Raw genomic sequence first — 6,000 nt, 5'->3', positions numbered from 1 at the left:
CTGGAAACACCAGCCCAGGCTCAGCACCGGAGGGAAGGAGGGAGGGATGGGTGCATGGGTGCATGGGTGCATGGATGGAGAGAGGGAGGGAGGGATGAGTGGATGGAGGGATGGGTGGAAGGATGGAGGGATAGGATGGATGGATGGAGGGAGGGAGGGACAGGTATACGGGTGCATGGGTGGGTGGATGGATGGAGGGATGGAGGGAGGGATGGAGGGATGAAGGGATGGGAGGGATAGGATGGATGGAGGGAGGGATGGGTGCACAGGTGCGTGGGTGGATGGTTGGATGGAGGGAGGGATGAGTGGATGGAGGGATGGATAGAAGGAAGGAGGGATGGGATGGGATGGGATGGATGGACGGAGTGAGGGAGGGACAGAGGAATGGGTGGATGGAGGAATGGGTGGATGGATGGAGGGATGGGATGGAGGGATGGAGGGAGGGATGGAAGGATGGGTGGATGGAGGGATGGATGGAGGGATGGACAGATGCACCACTCTGAGATACCAAGCCCAGCAGCAGCAGCAGCTCCGGCGGGGAAATAACTGTGCCTTTGCCCTGCTCTTTCCCAAGGGGATGGGGCGACCCACCCCAAGCCCCGAGGGAGCTGGGCTGCCTCTCCCGGCTCATCCACCAGCCTTATCTACGCCTGCGTCACCCCACTTCCCTTCCTATCTTAACACCGCTCTATTTTTGGCAGCAGGAAACCCCTCCTGGGCTGATAACACCCCTCTGGAAAGCGATCTGAAGAGTTTCCTCTTTTTCTTTCTAATGCTGGAGGTAGGAAAAGCCTCAACCTTTTTGTTTCCCCTCGGAGAAGGTGAAACAGCAGCCGGCAGCTGCAGGCAGCGGTGTGGGCACCATGGTGGGCTCCCCACGCACACCCTCTGCCCAGGTTGGAAAGCCCGTCTGGGGCCGTGCCGTGGGGCAGGGACTGGCCACTCCGGCGGGATCCAGGGCATCGGGTGAGCGCAGGTGCCGGTGTCCCAGGCTCCCCGGGTGACACACAGCTCCGCAATGCACAACCCTCCCACTGACCTCACCACCGAGCCTTATCGGCGAGGCGTTGGAGCGAGACGAATGAGCCAAGAAAATACTCGCGGGATGAGATCACCTCGGCGCTCTTCGCGGCGGCTCCCAAAGCCGAGCCCGGATAACCGGGGCGTTGCGGGCGGCCGAAGGTGCCTGCGATTGCAGCCGGCTTCAGGCTGGGCTCAACGCATCTCCCCAGGGAGATGGTTATGGTGGTGAGAGTGTTCCCTCCTAAAAGCCACCGAGCCCCCACTGCTGGGCTGCGGGATGCTGAAGTCCCCAAGCCGCGATTTGCCCTATAAAGCTCCCTCCGGGTACCCACTTCTCTCCCAAGCTCCCGATTCGCAGTGGGACTGGGTGGGAAGGAGAGCTGGAGTTCCAGGAACCACACAAGCGCCTTTCCCGGGCTGTTTCTCGGCGCCAGGACCCGTGTGGGGATCCCTCGCTCCTCTTCTTGCTGCTTCGGGAGCTGGTGACCGACACAGCTCTTCCTCGGAGGAGGAAATAGGGAAAGTTGGGCACTATAACTGGTCCCCTCCCATAGAAACCACTTTCGTTCCAGTTGGAGCTCTCCCTGCCCAGGGAGAAACCCAAGCAGCCTCGGTGGGGGCTCAGCTGGAGCAATGGGGGGACCATGGCCAGTCCGGTTGGAAAGATGCTGATGGGGGTGTCCCCGTGGGCAGCTGTCCCCCAAAAGAGGGCTCCAGGGCTGCTCCTACCTGCCCCATGGCTGCAGGAAAGAGCAGGTTGCTTCCACGCCCAGGAGCTGGAGCCCCGAGACTCCCCCTTTTTTGGGGTGATGGTGGCCCCAGGTGAGGGTCACACAAGGTTGGGGAGCTCCTGTTCCCCCTACGACCACCCACCACGCAGCTGGGATGTCCCCGTACCAGCACCTGGGTGACCCAGGGGACATCCCCGCTCCCCGGCAAGGGGATTTTTGCCACAGTTCTCCATCAATAGGACACCGCGGACATCTCCAATAGGACATCTCCATCAATAGGGGGGTGATGCCGCGGTGCCTTCACAAAGCCCCTTCTCGGAAATTCGGGGAGGGGAAAAGCGGGGCTGGAAACCCACCCCACCTCCCCCACCCCCCCCTTCCTCCCAGCTGCTGCTCATCCATGGGATAATGCGAGATCTGCATCGCCCTCCCGGCCATCCCCGCTGCCGGCTCCGGCTCCGCCGGCCGCTCTGCAGCCCCGAAACCCATTCCCGGTGGCGGGGACAGCCCCAAGCTTTGCCCGGCCTTCAGGAAGCCGTCACCACAGGAGCCCGGCGAGGCGGCAGTGAGGTTGGATGCCTCTGTCCCCTCCAGCCCCTCTCCACAGGCGGCGCGAGCCAAACCCTGGCGTCAGGTAGGAAAGGCGAGGGACAACGTGCGAACTTGTGACAAAGCCCCGTGGCCACCAGAGAGGGGCCGGGACCCTTCTCCTCCTCCTCTACTCTGCATTTTAAACCCCCTGAGTCATTTCCATTCCTGGCTGTTAAATTGTCCCCTTCTGTTTTCCTTTATTTCCCCGTTTCCTGAAAGGGGCTCGTTGTTCCTGACCTGCCGGCGCCGGTGCGGTGGGCTTTGGTTTCGGTCGCCGGCGTCCACCAAGGAGATGCCAGCGGGAACAAAGGTCGAGCGTGGCCGCCTGCCGCCGCCCGGCGAGATGCCGGGAGCCACTGCCACCCCCCCCACCGGGGGACACCACTCGGCATTTCCATAGCAAAGCCCTTGGCTGTCGTTTGGCTGCGTTTGCACCTTTGAGGCATTTTCACTCTTTCTTGAGGAATACCAAGCGCCGGGTGCGATTTCCTGCCTACGGGAGGGCTGGCAGGGATCCCCCCCCCCCGCCCCGGCTCCGGCATCACCGGGAGAGCGGGCAGCTCCGTCCCCTGCCCCGGCGCTGGGTGGGAGCGTGGGGTGACACAGTGCCACCCGGGAAAGTGCCACGGGCAGGTGGCCATGGGCAGTGTCCTCGCACTGGCCACCTTTGGGTGCTGGTCTCTGCTCTGGAGCACCTCCAGGTTGACGTGGCCTCCTTGTCTGTACCCCCTCCCCATGGCCAAGCAGGGGATCAGCACCCTAATTTGGAGCCCACCACCTGCAGAAGGAGGGGGGTGTAGGACCCAGAGGGGCGGACAGACACCAGCCACCCCGCTCCCCAGCACTCTTTCATCACGAAAATAAACACACGCATCTGGATCCCTGAGGAGGCTTCGCATCTTCCCGGCTGTGAGGATTACCTGCCGGGGACGCAGCCAGGGCAAAAACAGCTCGGCGTTGTGAAGAACAACCCGCTTTTAAGTTTTCATGCAAATACGGGATAACAGAAGCAGACAGGAGGAGGACCAGGTGTTCCCCCAAGCCCTCACCACGCTCCTCCTCCAACAGACCTTCTTCTCAGGGCACCTCGGCTGGTCTTTTTAGGTAGCAACAAGTTAACTGCCTGAGAAATCGTAAAGACAATCTTAGAGCAGAATATGGAATCCACAGTGGGAGGGATGGATGGAAAGAAAGCTCTTCCTTTTTCCCCCATTTAAATGCCACAGAGATAATTATGTCTTATCAATACACCAATAAAAAGGCCAAACTCTTCAAAGCTCTGCTTGATGTCTCCATTTCTTCAGCGGCTGCTCAGCTTCCACGAAAGGAGGAGATGGACATCAGCACTCCTCAACAGAAAGAAGCGTCAAAGGAAAGGCACTGGGATGAGGTGCCGAGTAGGGCAGAGGTGAAGGACGCCCCAGAGGTCAGTTCTTGGCACGCATCACGCTATGCCTCCTGAAGATGGGAAGAAGGAGGTCAGCAGCATTTCTGTCACCTCGAGGTCCTCCAGGATGGTGGCCATCCCTTGGGAAGAGGTAGCCTGCCTCCAGGCATCCCTGGGGAGAAAGAGAAACCTTGGAGACTGGGTTTGGTGTTGGACATGTTATTGCTCTTCGTTGTTGCTACATGGACATGTTGGAGATGTTATTGCTCTTTTTTGGACACTGCAGGAGCTGCCTGTCTTGCGCTGTGTCTAACGAAGCATTTTGTTGCACAACGAGAACGAGCATGACATGGGAAGCCCAAAGCTGACAATTGCCATGGTGTTTTCAGCATCTTTGTGTTTTGGAGCCACAAAGGCTTGGGAGAGACACTGGATCTGCCCCTGAAACTCTTGGAGCTGCTCGTGGCTTGCCTGGGAGATGCGGGTAACGCTGCCGGGGTGGGAAGGTGTCGGTGCAGTGGTCAGCCCGTCCCCTCCAGCGAAGTTAGAAATCATAGAAATTGCACCTGTAGAGACACAGAGCTCTCAAAACCACACATTTCCTACAAACCTTGGAAAAAGGGGTGGTGGGTAGGGGAGAAAGAGATAATGAATGACCTCCCCGGGGACTGCAGGGACTGCAGAAACAGCAAGGACAGATATGGAGAGAAGACAGTGAAGAGCACCTCTCTCTCTCTCTAGCTCCCTCCAGCCCAGCAAAGGTAGGGAGGAACCACAGCTGAGGCAAAGCGGGGTGTAAAGGTGGAGGGGGGAGCAGCAGCAGCTTCAAACCCAACGTTGCCTGAGAAAGATGCAAGATGGATAAGCCCACAGGCTGTGTTGCCTCCGGTCTCGTCTATCAGGTGAACACAGACAACTGTGGAGAGACGGTCTCCAGGAGGACCCATAACTAGCACCTATTTATTAGCCAACAGCATAAACAGAGGCAGAACCTTGGGGGCAGTTTGTCTCATTTTAGGGAGATGCTGGAGGAGTCTCTTGCTGTGCCCAGACTGTTGCAGCTGTGCCTGGCAGAAATGATCTTTCTTCCTATACCTCAGCTCCGGGGAGCAGCCAGCAGCCACACCGGCTGCTCTGGGCAGAGATGTGTGTCCCCAGTGCTCCTGTGCTGCTACCTGTCCCTCCTCCCATGGCTCGGCTGGGGTGGACATACGGACCCTCCTCAGCTGCCTGCTCAGCTCTGACACTACGCTGAAGTGCTCTGTTCCTGGACCTTCTTGTCCTGGCGGTGTCCCTCCCCTGGCACGCGGGATGGATGCTGCCTCTACCAATGGAGAAAAGCAAAGAAAAAAGCGGGAGGCCTCAAAGTGATGGGTACAGAACTTTCTGGTGGCAACTTTCCCCCAGACATCCACGCTGAAGGTCATCTTGCTTGTGGTAGCGAGTTTGTGGCTGGCCCCGTGGCTGGCAGCCCGCAGCTCTGCTCTACAAGCCAGCTTTTTTGCCAAAGTGAACCTCCTCTGAGAACATGGGGACATGGGGACAGGTCCCCACGTCCGCCCTGCACAACACGGCATCAGTTCAGGAATCCCACAGCCACCTCTGGGTTAGGATAGCGCCGACACGCAAGTTCAGGTGGCTGAAGAGCAATAGCTGCATTAGCTGGGGCAAGTTAGAGCCCATTTGGCCAGGATGTTGGAGCTGGTTTTGTTGTTCTGGAGGTGACCTGCTCTTCAGAGCTAACTTGACATTCTTGCATCGCATGCAGGCAGAGCCTGCAGCACCTGGAAGCCTCAAAGGGGAACGTGGACATGAAACCCAAGTGCACCGATGAGGCGGTCCTGGTCTTCTCAGCAGTCTCCCCTTTTACGATGTCCTGGGCCCGGTTCCTGGAGAAACCTTCATCCGTGCATGGGGTAAACCTCACCTTTCCCCGGCCCAGCCCAATGCGGGACAGTTAGGTTGCCCACTGAGCAAAGACCTTCGAGCAGAGCCGCGTGTTTTAGCTGCGCGCTGGATGATACAATAGAAAATGCCTCCGAAGTCCCAGCCCTCCGGAGCATTTCCTTAGCTCGCTGGAATTTCCGTTTATTTCTTCCTCTCCCAGGCTCTTACCGAAAAACCGGTGTCACCACATGTGTCTCCACGGCAGGCTCTGGAGACCGGCCAGCTCTCCTCTCCGTCCCCCTCGCAGGTCCCTCACACCGATGTGCCGGGCATTTGTGAGGTACGAGCTCCCTCGAGGGTGTCAGCTTCGGCTCACCCCTT

This window comes from Vanellus vanellus (assembly GCF_965231255.1).
Source record: "Vanellus vanellus genome assembly, chromosome: 8".
Lineage (NCBI taxonomy): Eukaryota > Metazoa > Chordata > Aves > Charadriiformes > Charadriidae > Vanellus > Vanellus vanellus.
Note: the sequence above shows the minus strand (reverse complement) of the source record.